Source organism: Argentina silus (genome assembly GCF_951799395.1).
Source record: "Argentina silus genome assembly, chromosome: X".
Lineage (NCBI taxonomy): Eukaryota > Metazoa > Chordata > Actinopteri > Argentiniformes > Argentinidae > Argentina > Argentina silus.
In genome coordinates this window covers 1,455,422-1,476,319 of record NC_139653.1, presented here as the reverse complement: position 1 = coordinate 1,476,319, position 20,898 = coordinate 1,455,422, and the positions used below count along the sequence as shown (strand labels likewise).

General features: G+C 46.2%; 1 long non-coding RNA gene across 1 annotated transcript in view; it reads left to right on the top strand.

Annotated features, from left to right (window-relative positions):
* The window catches only part of LOC310823413, a 68,421-nt gene that overhangs the window by 25,854 nt on the left and 21,669 nt on the right, over positions 1-20,898 (top strand). The window contains exon 2 of the long non-coding RNA XR_014554940.1: positions 5,855-5,892. This is a non-coding gene — a long non-coding RNA (uncharacterized lncRNA). The remainder of the gene's footprint in view (positions 1-5,854; positions 5,893-20,898) is intronic.

Genomic DNA, 20,898 nt, shown 5'->3' with positions numbered 1-20,898 from the left:
CCCGATCCGTTCTGGCCAGAGTCTGGAGATGGGGCCCAGGGCCGACTTGAACCACAGCATAAAAGAAGGAGTTTAGTGTGTTTTTTTGTGAGACTACACAAAGATAAACCTTGGGCAGGGGTGGTATCAGAAAGCCAATAACAATGAGCAAAGAGTTCTCTCTTTTCTAGCACTCTTCTTTTTCCCCCCCCCTCTGTTGAAATCTCTCTCTCCCCCTGCCGCCTGAATTTCTCTCAATCTCTCTCTCCCACTTGTTTTCTCTCTCTCTCTCTCTCTCTTTTGTCTCTTCCTATTTTCCCTCTCTCTTTCTCTGGGTGCCTGGTGTTGTCTCTCCTTACCTGTGCTTCTCTGCAGTTAGGAGTGGGGGGCGGCAAGAACAGTGGGAGTTGTAGTTTTATATAGAGAAAAGTAAAGCAGTCCCTCCCACCTCCTAATGTTCCCATCACAACCCCACACCATAGCCCATGTCTCCAGCCCAGGGAGACGCTGTGTATTAATCCTTGTTACCTCTAATAAAATTATCAGCCCTGTATCTCCTACAAATCGTCTTTGGTCTTGGTGTGTCTGTGTGTGTGTGTGTGTGTGTGCGTGTGCGTGCGTGCGTGCACGAGCATTGGGCTCTGGTTTCCATGACGACAGCACCAGGAGTGTGCTCTGTCCCTCTGAAGGTGGTTGACATTTTGGAAGCGAGCAGTTATATGACACAGTTATGACACAAAGGGCTGCCTGCTGCTAAACCTGTGTGTGTTAGCGTCAGAGAGAGCGACAGGATTTATTCACAAAAACGGTACATGAGGAGAAAGGGAAGCGATAGTAAAGGCAGTCACAGCATTAGGCACCCCTCAGCCTCCCATGTCTCTTAATAATCCATGAAGTATTTGATTACACAACCATGACACCCAAAGCCACCCTGCGACACAGACCACAGCAATCACCCCTGAAGATCTTGTGTTGTTATTACTGCAGAGGCTGCAAAAACATACTTTCTACACAGCCTGAAATCCATGGCGACGTGAAGAATGTGCCTTTTCATGGACAAAGAGACTCTGTGAAAACTAAATGGTTTAAGCGTGAAAACGAGTGGGTTTGTGTGCGTAGCAAATGGGACGCTGTAAGGTTGTTTTCTGTCATGAAATAAAAAACAATTTATTGTGCTTGAATTAAGCCTCAAGTATGTATCTGTTGCTATTATGTGGACTTCCTGAGAGGTGTGAAACCCTTGAGGGCAACCCTAGTCTCTTAGTTTTGAGTCGGGTCCCCTACCTTTCCTGGTGGCCTCCTTTCAGCCTGGTAGGGAGGGAGAGGGAGAGATGATGGTAGCCTGTTGAGAATGGGGCAGATGGAGGTAGGGTGCCTGGGACTGCCTGCTTGGTGCCATTCAGCCCTCACAGACCTGGCAGTGTGGGCCAGAGAATGCCAGCAGCCTCCTCCACCCCCACCCCCCCATACCCTCCTCTCCTCTCCTCTCCTCACTCCCTAGCCTCTCCTCTCCTCCTTCTGCCATGTCCTTTAACAGGCCTTTAACATACTACGCTATAGGACAACATGTCATGAAATCCAAGCACGGCACCAGACCTCGCTGTCACCTGGAGAACTAGGCTGTGGTCATTTAGCCTGTTCCAAGCTATGCAGCGTCTCGTCTCTTGAGAGGTAGCTCGATCAACTCCAAGCTACAGCCTGCCTCTTTTCATGATGCCTTCACGGTATCTTTCAGTTCCATGGCAGTGTAGGAGGGAGGGAGTGGTTGTGGTGTGGTTGTGGCATGGTTATTAGTGGTTGTGATGTGGTTGTGGTATGGTTATTAGGGCTTGTGTAATTGCCCTGAGGGGCTCAGGTGAAAGCCAGTACAGAGTCTATCCTAATCTCTACCTGCTGCCTGTGTTTCTCATTCCCCCTCTGTGGGCCATATGGCTGCAGCGGGGAGCCAGACAATGGGATTAGAAAAACCATCCGCAGCCAGGCGGGAGTCTGTTTGTGCCGCCACACCGTTAATTGGTGGATATATCATGGGAGCGGTGTTAAGCTATGAATAAGATTTGCCGCGACTTTGGTGGGTAAACAATAGCAACAGTTCCTCATTTGAGCCTGCGAGGCGAGATAGGTAAGCAGCAGTGAGATGATCCCTCATCCACTTTATATAGGTGGTGTGTTAGGCCTAGTTGGCGTGTGTGTGTGTGTGTGTGTACTGTACCTGTGTGTGTGTGTGGACCTTTGTCAGTGGTCAGTGGAGCGTTCATCAGTGTTCTTAATAACGTCCAGAGCTAGATAATGACGTGGCAGTGATGTCTAATGCGTACAGTACCCTCTATAAGTGTTGGAAAGAGGAAGCATTTAGTCTTCTTTTAGCTCTATACTCAAACAGTTTGGGTTTGAAATGAAGAAAATGTTTTAATCATACTCCCCCTACTTCACAGCTCCAAAAGTATTGGACATTTTTCTATGATGTCCAAATAAAGCACTCATGTTTAGTATTTGCATGCAATAACTGCCTGAAGTCTGCAACCCGTTGACCCCAGCAGACACTGGGTATAAAGCTGTGTACTGGTATGTGATTAATCTTTGATGACTGTAGCAGCCGATAGCAGTGCATTATTTATCCGCCAAGGCAGACTTCCCTACATCGGGACTTGGGTTTGAGTTTGACATGATGCATTTATGCAGCAGGAGCGCATGCTGGAGCAGATGAGGTTAAGTAGCGGGCTAGGCTACCACCGCCCTCTGTATACCACTTATTGTAGAACCACCTTCTCTTAACCGCCGTCAAACTGCCATGAGTCGCCCCCCTCCCCAACCCCACCTCAAACATCTTCTTATTGACAATATTTATCTAGAATATATCACAATATACAATTGTTAATTGCTAAAGCAAAAGTCACAACTGCAGCACAAAGGTATGGCTGGTGTTGTAAATAGTCTGGTGAAACAAACAGACATGTTTTCACTTGCCAAAAGCTGTAGTTATGCACACACACGTCTGGAAGAGAACAATATTACCATGTTATAATATGGAACAGCAATCCAACTGTAGTACAACATCATGCAGAGCAGATAGGTAGTGAATAGGGATGGGCATTCGACTAAATTGTCTTAGTCGATCGTCAGGAGAATTAACGATCGATTTTCGATTAATCATTAATATTTTTATATTAAAATTCACTATTTATAAGCTATATTCAAAAATGCAATGAAAATACAAAAAGACAGCGTGTTTTCCTCATTGAGATCTTTATTACAAGATGAACAACTCTTATGGCAGTTAAATTTACAAGATGAACAACTCTTGTGGCAGTTAAACCGGATCCGTTCAATTGAAGATACGCGGAGCCTGCAGCTAAGCCGGTGCTTAGAAACACAACTGACCCTCGTTTTTTTTTCTCCAAAATAATAATAATATTAAAAAAAACAATCATGTTAAACAATAACTTAACCAAAAATATATAATACTTAGGTCGGACAGGTTTTGCCAAATGTAACTCAAAACTATCAAAAAAGGCACCAAGTCGAGAAAGAGGGAGATTAGCCTACCCAACAATGAATTAGGCTTATTAACAAAGCTCTATAAAAAATAACCAGTAACTCACATACAACTTCAGCACCAGTCTACTGATTTTTGTTGAGAAAGATGATTTTTGTCAGACGCGACCGCAGCCTGGTGACCGTCAGTCCAGCCGCCGAAAACACCCGCTCTGAGGGGACCGACGTTGCCGTGATGCACAGGTACCTCCGTGCTAACTTGGCAAGCCTGGGGAACCTTATTCCATTTACTTTCCACCAGTATGTAGGGGTGCAATCCAGGTGTGGGGGGGCCTCCCTCAGAAAGTTCTGAATTTCTGATTCGATGCCAGACTCGCATTGAGTGGTATAGTGCTCCCCAAGGAGTTGTGTCATAGCAGAGACCTGGGACTGAGAGGCCGCGGCTTGCTTCCGTTCTTCGTAGTGAGTTTCTATCAGTCTGGTGATAGTACGTCGTGACGGAATGTGATATGCTGGTTCCAATAAGTTTATCAGTTTTCTTAAACCTTCTCCCTCAACAATACTTAAAATATCCATCTCAATGAACTTGCAGATCCCTTGGGTAATTTTCTCTGCTCGTTGTGCATCGCAGCTCCTCCGTGCTAACACCGAGTTGATGCTAGGTTGAGACTGAGAGGAGGATGCACCGCCGCTAACCAGGGTCGGATGCGCGTTGTTCAAGTGGTACATCATTTGAGTCGTGGCCGAGTTTTACTTATACACAGCTTCGCAGTGTTTGCAGTTAACTAAGTCATTTTTTAAAACAAAATGGTCCCACACCACACTTCGCCGTGACCTCTTCATGATTACTTTTGAAATACACGGAAACTCGCAGGTAACTGAGTAGGCCTGTGGCGTTTTTTTCAAATATTGCCCCCTTGTGGTAAAATTAAGCAATAAGCCCCAAGAGGCCGCGGGTTTCGCTGACTTTACAACAGGTAAGGGGAGTTGTTTGGCACGACGCGAAGCCTAGTTTCATCGACTAAAAAAATTATGTCATCGACGAAATTCTAATGATCAATTAATCGATCGTCGATTAATCATGCCCATCCCTAGTAGTGAAGGAGAGTTGGGGTATAGTAGCTCCTCTCTCTAACGTCATATCATACAGTACCATGATATGGAACCCGCTTGTCTCTCCTCCATCTCTCATCCCTCCTGTCCCGTCGTCCTTGACAACCTGGAGTCCACCAGCTGTGAGAACTGTGAGGGTATTGGCTTTCAAACCAAGCTGTTTTGAAATAAGTTTTTTCTTCTTTCAAGATCCACTAAAGTGACTTTGATTTCCATATCAAATCATTTCTGGGTAAATGTTAGATTACATTCTTTAATTGTTTAGAATTAAAATGCTCAAAAAGAAACAAGAAATAGCTTTTTTGCTTGTCACATTTTCTCAAGCCAGCAGAGTACAGGATTGACTGGGTGTGACGCTCATATTTTTGATCGACAGTTCATATTTTTGGTTGGCTGTAATGTTGACCAATTTGTTAGTGGTGCCTACAGTGGCCTACAGTGCCTCTTATGTGGATTTATACCACATATATGTTTGCAGTTGGTGCTATTATATTTTTGGTGAGTTATTTTGAAGTTAGAAGCTAGCTTTGTAAAATTGCAACTCTACTAAAATAAGTTAGCAAACAGGTCATTTTTCTAGCTTAAAAATATAACACTGCTAGTTCAAACAACAAGATCATTTTCTTACCTTTGTATTCTGAACAGTCTTGCTGCATTTTACCACAATGTCCAGTTTCATCTAGTTTAGGCTGTTATCTGTACCTGCCGGGAGCTGACAATGTGCATTGTGCTGGCTAAAATGGGAGGGATGTAAAATGTAAACATGGATTTGTGTTTATTTGATTGAGTTTTGCTACCCAGAGCATGCATGCTATTGTAGTATAACATGAGCAGGTCATGGTGACGGATGCAAAAACTCTTCAATCACAGCCATGGAAAACGCAGCGTTTCAGGGAGAGTAGTAGGGCTAGTACTGGAAAACGACAAACCTCATTTTCATATTTGGGTGATGCTAATTTGATCTGGTGAAACCAAAATTCAAACCAAACACTGGAAACGACGATTTCCACATAAGTGGGCCTTTAAGATAGGCATGCTGTGTTTAAAAAAAGAACAGTCTTTTTGTTTTTCTGTTGTTTTTTATTTTGTTGACCCCCCCCCCCCCTTCCTGCACTGAGGGTGTTTTTGAAATGTTGCTGCCTGAGGTGGGCAGCTCATATTAATGTAGATGTGAACCGCAGAGGTTCAATTTGTGTTGCTATGAATCCTTAATGAATCCTCTCTCTCCCCCCCCCCCCTCTCTCTCTCTCTCTTTCTCTCTCTGCAGGCCTTCACCTCGCAAAATAGATGCTCCTCCACACTGTGGTAAGGTGCTCTTCAAAGCCACACACACACTCACACACAGGGATCTTGCTCAGCCCCATCTCCTGCGTGACTGTGATAGCAGATCTCAGCAGGTGGACACCCACCCATATCAAAGGCTGCTGGCTCAGTGAAGGGGCTTTGTTGTGTGTGTGTGTGTGTGGGGGGGGAAGCGTCAGTATGGAACTCAAAAGACACCCTTTCTCCTACAGTAGCTGGTGGTAAACTGTGTCAAAACTGTGTCTGAACCAGGACAGGATGGGAAGCCTTTTCAAAACAGGGTTGTTGGTATGATACTAGCAGGCAGCCTGATGGTGAGTGTTGAGAGATCCAGACAAGAGACAGAGTCTCTTCCCTTTCAGATGTCTTGTTCCAGTCTTTAACGTTTGCCTTTTATCACCAACCGGCTGCTGTGTTCAACAAACAAAGTCAAGAAACGTCGGATTCTTATTGCTGCACTTTGTCTCAAATTGTTTGTAGGGTTGCAAAAGGTTAAAAATTCCCATGGGAATTTCCTGGAATTTATGGGAAATTGGGAGGTTGACACTGATTTGTATTTGTCTCTGACACTTTTATTACACTCTTCTATTAGATATGAAAACAGCTTCTTTTAAACTTAATTTAAGTTAAGCTTCAATCCCTAGTGAGAGAGAGACTCTTTGGTGAGTTATTTCTTTAACTTTTTTCAACATGAGTGAAGTTACAATTGTATAACATGAATACACAAAGAATGAGCATGAAGAATGAGCAGCTTCTCCTAATTTATTCTCATGAAAACACCACCCGCCTCAAGTGATAAGACCCTCAAAGGAAAGGTACAATATAGTGAACAGAATACAGTCTCTTTGTCTGAGTGTGAAGCCAGCTGCCAGTGTCCACCAGTAAAGCTGTACTCCCAATCTTATCTTGTGGGAGAGTGTTCCGCAGAGCCTTGAGAAAACTTGAGCTGCAATAGCACATCATACTTATAATATATGCCATTTAGCTGACGCTTTTATCCAAAGCGACTTACATTGCAGTGAGTGCATACATTTTTCAGTACCGGTATATATGGTCCCAGCAGGAATCGAACCCTCAACCTGAGTGTTAGCGCCATGCTCTACCAACTGAGCCATAGAGGACCATGCTGCAAGAACCTGTTATTCTCCAACAGCCTATTTCATGTAATTTCCACCAATTGAAAACACAAAGTCACGTGCCCCCATGTGCTTTTGTAATCGGGGTAAAATTCTCCACATTCCAAGGCCCAAGTTTCCGGAAATTTACCGGAAACTTTCCGCCCCTCTGCAACCGTAGTTGTTTGCAAACAATCGAAGGTCGCACTTCCCATTACTGTCCCTCAGGGTATTTCTTCTAGTGTCTCTCTGCATTCTTTTGTATTGTGGATTCTTGTACTGCTGTATTCTCTCTTCTTAACAATGAATGATTCATGAAGCCTCCAGATATGGGTTGGTTGGTCGGTCTGCTCCAGCTTTGGTGCCCTGGGTCTCTCCTCTCCCACCTGTTCAGTTTACAGTACCCAGCCCAGAGGCCCTCTCCCTGGCCTTAGAAACCTGTCATCTCTGCCTCTCATCCACCCACTGACTCACTAACGGCTGGCACCCCTCACTCCTCCTTCTTCTCTTCTCTCTCTCTCACTCTCTCTTTCTCTATCTTTCTGTCTTTTTCTCTCTCTATCTCTCTCTCTCTCTCTCTGTCTCTCTGTCTCTCTCCCTATCTCTACCCTCTCTCTCTCCCTCTCTCTCTCTCTCTCTCTCTCTCTCTCTCTATCTCTCTCTGTGTCTTTCTCTGTCTCTCTCTCTCTACCCTCCCTGTCTTTCTGCCTTGTGGGTTGCTGCTACTAATGCGCTTCTATAATTCATTGTTAGTTTGGGCAAGGCATGTTCACCCAGCACCTGCACCCCCCGGGTGCCTGCAGTGATGCATCTGTGAGTGACTCTCCAATGAAAAATAAATGAAATGGGAGGGGGCAACCTGGGGTGTGGGGAACAACAGGAGGACTGATGATTAATTCTGTTTATTCTGGTAGAAAAGCTGTGCGAGCAGGCCAACCTGTTAGTGTGCGTTGTGCATGGTTTGTGCGTAATTGAGAGGGAGAAGGTATCATTCACTGTGAGCATGTGTGTTTTGTGTGCAAGCATGTGAGTGTGTGGCGCTACTTTGACCTGGGAGATGAGGGGGTGTTTCTTTGTTGTTCTGCCCTTTTGCATCTTCCTCGCAGTTATCCGCGTTAAGTCGTGTTGCACAGTGTTTGTGATGCAGAGAAGGCAGTCAGGCAGGGCACGACGGGGTGGGGGAGTGGAGGCTGTCTGTATACGAGACGGTAATTGAGGGGCTGAAAATGGATTTTTGTAACACAAGCTGTTATACATTTAATGTAGTTTGATCCCCATGCTCAATCACAGACTAAAGGTTGACCTCCAGATCTCTGCTCTCTCTCTCTCTCTCTCATATAGATATATCTCTCTCTCCCCATCTCTCTCTCTATACCTCTCCATCTCTCTCTCTCTCTCTCTCTTTCGCTCGCTCTCCCTGTCTCTATCTGCTAACACTGGCCTACGAACACCCACCACCCTCTGCATATTAATGAGAGATGTCTCTCTCTCTCACACACACACATACACACACACAGATGGATTCATCCGACGACGTACAAAATCACCGGCATGTACTCGCCTACTCACTGCATTTCATTATGGAAGACGGCACAACTTGGAGAATAAGACATACAGCCCACACATGCATACGCACACACACAAAAATGCAGTCACACCTACACACACACCAACACATACTGACTGGCCCACATGCATGCAATCTGACGCATACATAAAGGCTTAAAGGCACTTGCACACACACATTCACTCTTTATTTTTCACACACACACTCTTTTTACACACATACACTCTTTACTCTTTCCTCTCCCCTCCTCCCCCCTTCTGTCATCTGTCTTCTCCTCCCCCTCTTCTTGTCCATCCTCTCCCTATCGTATCCATATGGTTGGGTACTAATAAGCCGGTGGCTAAGCTGGTTTCCTCCTCAGGACATGGGCGGGTCATGTCCATCTGTCTCAAGCTGCTAATTAGCTAACGGGATTAGCCATTCCCTGGACAGTCCCTGATCACAGGCCATGGCCACAGGGGCCCGTCGCTCCCATTGATCACACACACACTCACTCACACACACACACACACACACACACACACACACACACACACACATACACACATACACACACACACACACACACTTCTGCTCTCTACAATATAACCCCTAAGCCACCTTAGAATCTATTCATAGGGTGGGGGAGGCTCCAGCTGCTGGACAGATGGGCAACCTGATGATATCTGTGAGGGAGGTGAAGAGAAGGTGAATGAGAGAGGGGAAGGGGAGAGAGACTAGTTTAAGGTTTTTGAGTTGGTTTCTAGATGGATTAGATGGTGTGTGTGGTGGGTTCAATAGGGTAGCTAGCTATTTTAGGATGCTGTATCTAATGATATGCATGTGTTAAAGTGTCAACATGTCTCTCTCCCAGGGGAGGCTGGTGGATGTAGAAGTGGGAGGACAGGCTCATTGAAATGTGTGGAGACGTGTTTGATACCATTCCTCATTCCGTTCTATGCATTACTATGAGCTGTCCTCCCATTTCTACCTCCCACAGCCTCCCCTGATCTCTGTGTCTGATGATATGCAGTGGTATGGTAAACGGGAAGTGGACACAGTGTCATCATGGCGTCTCTCCCCATCTCTCTCTCACTCACACACACACACACACACACACCTCGCCACGTGTCCCTCGCCTCCCTACCTCCCTCTACTAACTACGACCTCTACTACTCCCCCAGTGCCGCTTTTGACACCATCGACCATTCAATCCTCACCACTCGCCTCGGCGTTACCGGCACTGCTCTGAACTGATTCACCTCTTACCTCTCTGACAGAAGTCACTGTATCTTCATCAACAACTGTCCAACACAGCCACTCAGTGATGCAGAGATCCTTATCCATGCCTTTGTTACCTCCAGGCTGGACTACTGCAACAGACTCCAACATGTTCAGAACTCAGCTGCCCACTGCGCACTAGAACCCACTCCAGAGACCACATCAAACCTCCACTGGCTCTCAGTCCGATTTTGGATTCAGTTTAAGATTCCACTCACCACCTACAAAGCCCTCAACAACATGACACTCTCCTACCTCTGACCTCCTCCTCCAGCACGCCCTTACCCGCAGTCTCCAGTCAGCTGATGTCAACCTCCTTGTCCCCATCACCAGGACTAAACACTGGACCTGAGGGACCGGGCTTTCTCTGCTGCAGCCCCCACTCTTTGGAACACTCTCCCAAACCACATCAAAGAATCCAGCACGCTCTCCTCCTTCAAATGATCCCTCAAAACGCTGCTTTTTAAACTTGCTTTTAATCTTTAGTCTTTTACTATTTATTTATAGCTATTTGTTGTTGTTCTTACTGACTGTGCTTTATTTATTTATCAATTCTTGTTCTCTCCATGGAATGTAGTGTCTGAGTTTTAAGAAAAGCGCTATACAAATTAAATGTATTATTATTATTATTATTATTATTATACTCTCCTCAGAGACCCATCTATATCCGAGACCCAATTTATTTAAAGCCCTTCCTCTCCGACACACACAATGCCCATTGCCCGTCTCCCTCTCAGCTACTTTGTCTGATGAAGTATGATTTTGAAGTAGGTTTGGTCATCGTCCAAATGAAACTAGCTATCTCCACCCCCCCGCCCCCCCGTGTTTTTTTTCCTAATCTTTTTCTCTGCAGTAGGAAGTGCTCTGCGTCGGGGGAAAAACATCTACTGCCACACCCTCTTCCTGAGGAGATGTTGGCCGAATGAATCTCCCGCCTCTCGCCTTCCCTGATTGATTAATTGGCTGAGTTAAATGGCCGTTGCATTCCGAGTAATGGATTCTCTGTCTGCCGTCCAAAGTGCCTGCGAGAAGAGAAACAAAAGAAGAGAGAGAAGAATGAATAAGAGCGGTTGAAAGAGAAACAGCTTTCAACCGCTAGTTTGGCTTACAGCCAAACTAGCTGTAAGCACCCATCAGTCCTTCTGTCATGGTTCCTCCAGGATTGGGAGCTGTTTCTGCCAGCTCATGCACAGCCTGACTTTGGGGCGCTCATGGGGCTCAGGTTGTGCAGATGAGACGTCATGTAGCCTAGCTGGGCTCTGGGGGGGTTGTTGGGGTTTGGAGAAGCGCATGTGTGTGTCTAGGGCTGGATGGCTGAAGCACTGAGCCAACTGGAGTGAAATGTTCCTACCCGGTCCTTAGAGAGAAGAACTAGGGCAGCCACTATAGTACTTTTAATGTATGTGTGTGTGTGTGTGTGTGTGTGTGCGCGTGTGCGCGCGTGTGTGTGTGTGCGTGCGTGTGTGTGCGTGTGTGCGTGTGTGTCTGTGTGTGTCTGTGCGTGCGTGTGTGGCTGTGCGTGCGTGTGTGGCTAAAGGCTATGTGGCTGTAATGTGTTTTCTTGCCAGTCAGTCCTCTCCTCATGAAGAATGTTCCTGCTTGTTCCTCCAGTTCCGGCCCATCTCATAATGAGAGAGTGACCTGACCTGCTCCGGTTCTGTCTCATTACCACACCGCTGATGAAGCCCCGCAAGTGTGTTTGCGCGTGCGTATCACATGCAAGTGGGGGTGTTGGACTCCACTGGGAGTAATTAGCCATAACGGCGTGTAGCTTGTAGCCAGTGTGATGGGTGGGGCCTAACGGACCGTCAGGGCCAGTGACCTCATCCTCATCCAAATTTCTTACTTTTGGGGTACCGTGGTGGGGGCTGGTCTGCAGCCACCGTATAAATAGGGCGCCACAGGACACGTATCCCCAGTGTGTGTGAGAAGGTAGCCTTTAATTGGTTTGCTGGGGAATTAGACTCAACAAAGGAGGGTAAGGAGAAGGAAGAATGATGGAGTGGTTGGATGTGAATTACTCCACCCCCCACCATCCCACCTCCGAGGGCTGGTGCAGTGTAAATGCCCTTGTCTAGGACATGGTGGCTGCTTCTCTCTGTCAATGTCACCCAAGGCCATATACTCTCCCTCACCTGTCACCATTCATGTGCTCAGACAGACAGTCCCCTTCACTTTATGACTGTGTGCCCTGCCTAAAACTTTTAGACTTACATAGAATTCAATATGTTGATAATGGCAACCCTGTATGCTTTATGGAGTCTGTACCCCACCTAAAAAAACATTTGTGTGTGAAATGCACCACTACCACTGACACAAAGTTTCACGTGCACTTTCTGTACTAGACAGTGTGGCCAAGAATGGGACTCCGATACCAAAACTCACGGATAGAGGCAGAAATGGAAGACATCATCAGATATGATGGACCATAAGCAAAGTAAGCAGTGTGTGTGTTTTTGTATGCTCTTGTGTGTGTCTGAATGCCTACTCTGGTTTACACAGAGGAGAAGAGATATAAACTTAATCAGGTGAACAACCCCCCCCCCCCCCCCCCACACACACACACACACACCGTGTGAGGGCAGGAAACTAGGGAAAGTAGCCCTCAATGTGGTGTTGATTGCAAGCTGTTGAAAAGCTGCCATGGCGGGTTGCCAGGTGAGATCCACACATACATTGCCTCTGAGTTCAGGTCTGTGAGGGGGGAAATGCCAAACAAACTTCAGGCAGGCACTCCATCACTATACTGGACCATTCTCCTTCAACACACTGGCTGGGGAGCAGTCCCCTTTAAAGGGGTTTTCCTCCCGGGAGGGAGTGAGTCTTTGTTTGTGTTTATTTTTTCTTTATTGAAAACAAAACAACGCCTTTAGATTTTAAAGAACCCTAAGCCTTAAAAAGGGAGGGATTGTGATGTCTTGGTTGTTTTGAAGATCTCTTTGCAGATCTGTACCACTGTCCTCTACACCCCTCTCTCTCCCTCTTGCTCTCTTCTTCTCGCTCACTCTATTTCTCATGAACCCCAGGAAGCCGGTGGCGTTGTGACTTCTTGGAAGAGAAGGACCATATCCACTGAAAGAAGAGAGTGAGTGAGGGGTGGAGGTAGAAATCGGAGGGCAGGCTCATTGTAATGCATGGAATGAGGAATGGTAATGAGGAAGGTTGTCCTTCGATTCTAGAGGGCGAGGTGTGTGGGAGTGTAAGTAGGATGTGGGATGGAGGAAGGAAGGAAGGTGGGAGGGAGGGTGTGTGAGTGAGTGTTGTACTCCCTTCCCAGCTCCCGGGCTATGACTAGCGACTAGGACTGTGAGAGTGGTTTTGGTGGAGAGCCCAGGCAGGCCCACGTCTGTAACGAGCTGCCTCAGGGATAATTGTCTGCTGGAATGCCGAGGATCTGATTCCACCAGGAAAAAACGCAGGAGTAATGAACCAAGCCAGAAGGAGGGAAAAAAGTACAGGGGGACAAATCGGAAGAGAGATTGAGACAGTTAACGGAGTGAGGAGGCGACGCCCAGAGGGAGAGAAGAGAAACAAAAGGGTGGGGGAGGAGAAGAAGAAGAGACGGGAAATGACGGTTTCTGAAGAAAGGGGAAGCGTAGTGGTGGGAGGGAGGGAGCGGCTTGTGTGTTCCCCTGGGTGTTGTATGTGGGTTTTCTCGTCCATGGCGTGTTATTATGGCACACACATCAGGTACCTGTCAGTACAGCCTTATGATACTGGCCCATCCTGGAGACAATCACTCACATGATGGAGAGGGAAGAGAGAGAGGGAGTGAGAAGTAGAGGGAAAGAAAGAGGAAGAGATGGGGGAGAGCAGGGTGCACTACTCTGAAGAAAGAAAAATACATTGGTCCTGACAAGCTGCTGGCTTTTTAGAGAAACATACACACACATTTACCAACCAACACAGCATCTGTTAAAAAACCCTCCACATGTTCAATTCCACACGTGATCTCGATGAACAGAGGACTGTAAACGCAGAGCCACAGAGACACACGCAGAGCCACAGAGTTTTCACACGTGCACACAAACATGTACATACTGTATTCAGTTTGTTAGCAGTTTGTAACTTCCTCATGAGACCTCATGAGTGGCAGGCTTTCTCTCCCCTGATATGAAGCTACTGACTGACAGGCCCCATACTGTCCTCATATGGCTGTGTGTGTCTGTGTGAGTTTGTCTGTGTGAGTTTGTGAGCATGAGACGGACATTTTGGCCTGCAGTTTGATGCACTGCCTGGGCTGCCACGCTGCTTCAGGTGTGCTGTCAGGACCTGCAAAGTGGAAAGAGATGCTGATGTGATTTGATTTCCTTCTCTCTCTGTCCGTCCAGTCCATTTATTGCCAGGTTAACCTGATCAGCAGTGGCAATTCCAGCACGGCTCCCGTCCGTGGTTTAGACTGATCTTATCAGGAGAGGCTCAGGCCATGTCAGGGCAGTGCAAGCAGGGCTGAGCTGTCTCTTGCAGGTACAGCGTCAACATATAACCAGCACATGGTTGGTGTCAATTCCAATTGAATTCAAGTCTATTCAGAGAGTGAATCGAAATTCCAGAGATATTCCATTTCTCTTCTGGTCTCTCTCTCTTTCCCTCTCCATTACCCCCTCTCTCTTTCATTTGTGTGCTCCACCAAGCAGTCTCTCTCTCCGTCTCTCCTTTTCCTGTCCTCCCTCCATCCTCTTTTACGACCTAGGATCTTGTGAGCATCTCAAGGTTGTTCAGTGGTAATTGTGGCCATCCATTCTCGTCCGTCGAGCGTGAAAGACGAGCCATCGGTCAGAGGCAGAGGAGGAGGAGGCTAGACAGACTGGTGTGGAGACAGAAGTGTGTGTGTGTGTGTGTGTGCGTTTGCATGCACGTGTTTGGGTGTAGAGGCAGGCACTGAGATGGAAGCTGTGTGTGTGTTGATGTGGAAACCTCGGTTGGAGAGGACTGTGGAGAGAAACGATCGGAGGGACTCTGACAGGTGCAGCGAGTGAGTCAAAGCGACAGACTGTGGGGGTGTGAGGGAGAATAGGTGTGATGGGGAGGTGTGTGTGTGTGTGTGTGTGTGTGTGTGTGTGTGTGTGTGTGTGTGTGTGTGTGTGTGTGTGTGTGTGTGTGTGTGTGTGTGTGTGTGTGTGTGTGTGTGTGTGTGTGGCTAGCTACTGCAACTGTACTGCCAAGTGTCACAGGAACAGGGGAGCAGATGGAGAGGTGGCATGGCATGTGGTGAAGCCCATTAATCCTCAGGCCCTGGGCAGGCGGAGGTGCCGTCCTGCCCAGATTGTGAGGAGACAGCCGAGGGCACGGCACCACCATCCATCCTCCACACTAACCGGCTCCACCCAGACCCATAGCCCAGCCCTGTGCATCCTCAATCTCCCTCAACCAGATGGCCCTGTATTCTTAACAGGGTCCCAGTAGTGCAGAAGACTCTTCCATTCCTCTAGATAAGGCGCCTCTCTCTCTCCCTCTCCCTCTCCCCCCTCCTCTCTCTCACTCACAAACACACACACTCTCTCTCATTTTCTCTCTCTTGCTCTCATTCCCCCTCTCTCCCTATTTTTGTTTTACGCTGACACCCAGAGAGTGTGAACGATGCAGCTGTCAGTGGATCCATTGACAAGAACATTCCAGCATCCTCATGCACACCACACACCTGTCAGATGGAGAATAATGGCAAGTCAGGAATGAGGGGAAAAATATGCACCCGCACGCAATCAATTTCCCTCTAATTAGTTCAATTAATTAGTGTTAATGCCAGAAGCAGCTACTGAATCTCTTCATCAGTGCCTGCCCCCCTTACCAACCGACTCTCCCTGGTCTCGCTATCTGCTCAGACATTAGGTTAAAGGGGAAATCTGGGATTGGTACCGTACACCCATTTTTAAACTTTTGAATAGCCATTGATTCTTGAAGAATATAGAATAAATGCATCTTGCGCTTAGTTCCACTGTCTTACCCAAAATATAAGCTTTTTTTATTCCATTGCCTGTAAATAATGTAATTGTAAACAACAAACAATGTATAGCTTCAAAACATAAAAATTGGAGAGTGGTTACATTTCTCCAGCCCCATCCCTCAGCTTTTTACCAAAAAAAAGTGGACCGCTTTGTTTTTTGAGTCCTCCATTTTCCTCTTTAATTTAATGAGGAGTTATATCTTTGTTTGTTACCTGCATACATATGTTTTGTTACTTTGAATCAAAACTTTTCATTAAATGATAATACTTATAATAGTTTTTGGATGGCCTGGTGGTGATACTTAGCTAATGAGTTGTTGTTTGTCAGTGATTGTTTTGTGTGTGAATGCAGGTGGAACTGCCAGCGGGACGTGATGTCGCTTAATCAGCGAGCTGTCCTGCTGTGAGGACCTTCTACAGTCCCCGCCTCTGTCCCTAGGTCTCTATCTTGGTTTCTCTCTCTCTCTCTCTCTCTCTCTCTCTCTCGCTCCCTTGCACTTTCTCCGTCTTTGTTCTGTCACTCTCTCTGTTCTGTCACTAACTCACTCCCCCCCCCTCCTGTCCAGGTAGTAACCAGCCAACGAGCCACCTCTCTGACTGGCTGCTGTGAAGAGGTCCTTGACTTCAACGTGCTGGAGGGTTTTAGAAGTAGGCACAGCTAGGGCAGTGACGATCATTTAGTTTTGTGTAGCGGTTGGTCGTCATGCAAATAACCGCCATAACCGTTAAGCTTCAACTTTTTATATTTAAATAGGCTATGTCTGTCTGAGGCTGACCTTTCCATCTGCTTGGTGTCTCCCAAATACATGTTACATTGTTTACCACTGTTGAAAAGAGGGTAGTGACAGAGCCAGAATAACCTTGTGGTCGACCGCTGTAGCTATTAATGAATAACAAATGAATATAGAAAATATGTTTTTATAGAAAATATGTTTATTTATTCAACAGAAATCAAGAACATCTGGCATAAAAGAAAGTGCACACATCAAAACGAAAAAATGAATGATGGGGAAAGTCATTAGACTCTACTCTCTTTCAAAATGCGCTCCCTTTGGGAGGAGGAGATGGAGACAGTTTTGATAGATAAGCAGATTAAGGAAGCAAAACAATAGTTAACAAACATGTATTTACACCTGCTATTGGCTAAAGTATATATACAGTGCTCTGCATAAGTAATGGGACAGTGAAGCATTTTTTTTTTCTTTTGACTCCATACTCCAAAAGTTTGGATTTGAAATCAAAGTAGTGGAAGTAGAGAGTCTTTTATTGAAAGGTTTTTCTATACATGAAGTCACTATGTCTGTCACCATGAAGACATGCTTTTTAGACACAGTCCCCCAATTGTAGGCCACCAAAAGTGATGGGACAGATTTATCAAATGTTCAAATTAAGCACTCATGTTTAGTATTTGGTCGACAATCTTTGCATGCAATAACTGCCTGAAGTCTGCGACTCATTGGTCCCACCAGACGCTGGGTATATTCTCTGGTATTGCTCTGCCAGACCTGTACTGCAGCCATCTTCAGTTGTTTTGTTTTGTATGTCTGGCCTTAAATCTCCTTCAGCAAATGAAATGCATGTTCAATAGGATTTACATCTGGAGATTGACTTGGCCAGTGAAGAACTTTCTGCTTTTTGGCCCTGAAAAACTCCCTAGTGGCTATGGCAGTATGTTTTGGGTCAGTGTCTTATGGTATGATGAAGCATCATCCAATGAGTTGTAGGCATATGCTTGTACTGGAGCAGACAAGATGTTTCTGTACACTTCAGAATACATTCTGCTCCTGCCATCAGCAGTTACATCATCAATGTCAGCCAGTTCCAGTGGAAGCCATACATGCCCAAGCCATAACACCCCACCAATGTTTGCGATTTCTGAGCTCACCAGTGCTTTCTTTCCCTTTTCTGATATTTCAGCCTCATAATGGGTTCCTTGAATGTCTCTTGGGTCCTCATGTTGACAGACACCAATAGCAGACTCCAAAGGCAAACGCAAAGCCTAGAATCAATACTAGACATTGAGAGCTCTCTTATGCCTGCACAAATGATGTGATGAACCAGAAACACCTGTCAAGCCAATTGTCCCATCACTTTAGGTACCCTGAAATAGGGGTACTATACATAAAAAGTGTTGTAATTTCTAAATCGTGAAACCAATATGTACACAAATACAATCTGAGAATCTTCTATTTTAACCTCATAGTAGATGTTTGATTTCAAAAATTGGAGTGTAGAGCCAAAAGAAAACATTTCACTGTCCCATTACTTGCAGGTCACTGTATATGAACATAATAATAAAAAAATAAATCTATGTATTTAAGCGGTTATTACAGTCGTTCCTTGTGTCACTGTGTAACCGTCACAGCCTTTGGGATAGCATTGACTATCAGTTGCACTGCACTGCCCTGCCTAAGCACTTATATAACAGTGATAGGCCTACTGTAGCAATGGGAACAATCCTAGGCTAATTCTTTGCGATGGGAGCATCTCCATTCATCTGTCCCCTGAATGGGAGGATTCAATCGGTGTGACTTAGGTAATTGTTTTGTAAACATAATTGGGAGAGTACAGTATGCTACAATCCAGCTAATTCTATCAGTGTGATTGGCTCTCATCTCATCTCTTTCTCCTATCAAGGAGGTACGCAAGTGGCATTTACAGAGAGAGAGGCGGCTCTTAAGATGCCATTTGAAATCAGATTTAGTGAAGTGTGTGTGTGTGTGTGTGTGTGTCCGTCCGGGTGTTTGTGTGTGTCCGTCCGGGTGTGTCCGTCCGTCCGTGTGTCTTTGTCCAGGTGTGTGTGTGTCGGTGTCCAGGTGTGTGTGTCCATCGTTCAGTTCTTCACAGATGCAATAATGAACAGTGGAGATATGAGCCTGAAAAACACTTCCACTTTATTCATGCCTTGTATGAAACTCCATATTTAAAACCATCTCAGAATTATTAGGCTAGGCCCTTGTTTCCTGTAGGGAAGTCTCATGTCCTCCCATCCAATAAAGGATCGTTCTCCTCCTCTGCAGTGTAGGCCTGGGATATCCATTTCTAATTGTTGTCCCCAAGGACAACAGCAAGGACATTTCATTATATCCTCTTTTCAACCAGAGCCACGGTCCACACACAGTCTGACAGCACCCTACCTCCTTGTCTAACTCATGTAGTGAGACAGTTTCTTGGTGAAATGACTACCCCCTCACTCGCTCCGTCCCACCCTGACTACCTTGCTTTGATCTTGGGCCTCAGAGGACTTCAGCGCATTGCCTCCGTCATGCCTGGTCTGTGTGGAGGTTTGACAAGGGGGGAGGGGGAGGGAGGAGAGAGAGAGGGGGAGGGAGCGGGAGGGACGGACGGACAGCAGTGGCATTAATGCAGGGCTGTGTCGGTGGGTGAACACACAGAGTGTTTTAATGAGACACGGGGAGACGAGGCGTGTCTCGTGTTTCTCCATTCAGACCCATGAATTAAGGATAGCTACATCAGCAGCAGCACGGTGCTCTGTTCCTTTGCTCTCTCTCCACTCCTCTCCTGTGGGCTTGTCTCTCTTCGCTAGCAATCATAACGGTGAACGTCTGTCTATTAAAAGTCACGAGTGTCTCCAGTTATGTTTACATTCTGCCGTTTGTGTCTGTGTACAGACTTTCATAGCGTAATACCTCATGAGTAGTTGATATGGCCTCTCCTCCTCTAAATTCCATGCATTACAATGAGCCCATCTTCTGATTTCTACATCCATACATTTCAATGCATTCCATTCCATGCATTACAATTACAAGCCTGTCCTACAGTTTCTATCTCCACCAGCTTCCCCTGCTGTGTTGTGTTGACTTTGATGCAGAGTGGTAACCAGTGCAGGGAGACCAGGAGTACCTCTGCTCTGATGATTCTTCTAGTACTGCTGTGCCTCGGGGTGGAAGAGCCTCTCCTTTGATGTGGTCAGACAGACAGAGGGCCAGCCAGGATGTTTCTAGAAGGATCTGTAGTGTGGCACCTCGCCCCAGCTCACCTTACTCCACTGTATCACTATGTATACTGCTGCTGGGGCTAAAATAAGGAGCATTTTCCAGGAGTCCCTCTACTACAGTAAGAGGGAGGAAATAACACATATAGGGAGTCGCAGGGAGATCTTGTTTATACAGGCTGCCTACAGTATCTCTCTCTCTCTCCCCCTCCCTCCCTCTCTACAAATATAGCCCATCAGTTTAAGTGAATGTCTTCATCAATTTCAACGGAAGAGAGGAGAATAACAATTGATCAGTTTGTTCCCCAAAAATAGAAACTTATTTCAGAGACTGTGAAGAAGGTGTGTGTGTGTATGTGTGTGTATGTGTGTGTATGTGTGTGTATGTGTGTGTATGTGTGTGTATGTGTGTGTATGTATGTGTATGTATGTGTGTGTGTGTGTGTGTGTGTGTGTGTGCGCGCGCGCCTAACTGCATCGTTTTGTGATGAGTCAACATGCTCGCTCCAGTTCAGGCCGTCCTCAGCAGGAGGCTGCCTCCTCTCCAGTGTAGTGATTTCGGAGTGGCGTCGTGCGTTTGACCCGACTCTCACGCCTCAGTGGAGAAGACTCAGCCTGTTCATCTGTGGGAGCTGCCAGACACAGGCGCCCAGGGACCACGGCTCCCTACCTTCAAAACAGACCGCAGAGACTCTCAGACTGTTGTTGCTCTAGACAGCTTTGATTCATGCTGATTTAATAAATGCTGGGTGCCTGTCTCTATTTGAACATTTCAAGTTAACTTAGTTCCTTTACGACTTAGATAGGCTTTACGTGTGTTAGATAGTGTGGGTGGTACTCATTTACACATTCTCTATCTCACACACACACACACACACACACACACACACACACACACACACACACACACACACACACACACACCTCACACTGAGACATCACAACCTCGCCCACTCTTGCCGCAGGCAGCCATCCCTCACCCCCAGAGAGCTAAACACATCAAAGGAAAGCTTCATTTGCCATTTCCCTCTTTCCTCTCCGCTCGCTTATTCCACACACTTTTTATCAAAATTCTCCTAATTTCGAACCACTATTTGATCTGCAGTTTATCAGCATTAATTTTTATTGTGTAACAATAAACATAGTCAACATCAACACAGTTTAATTT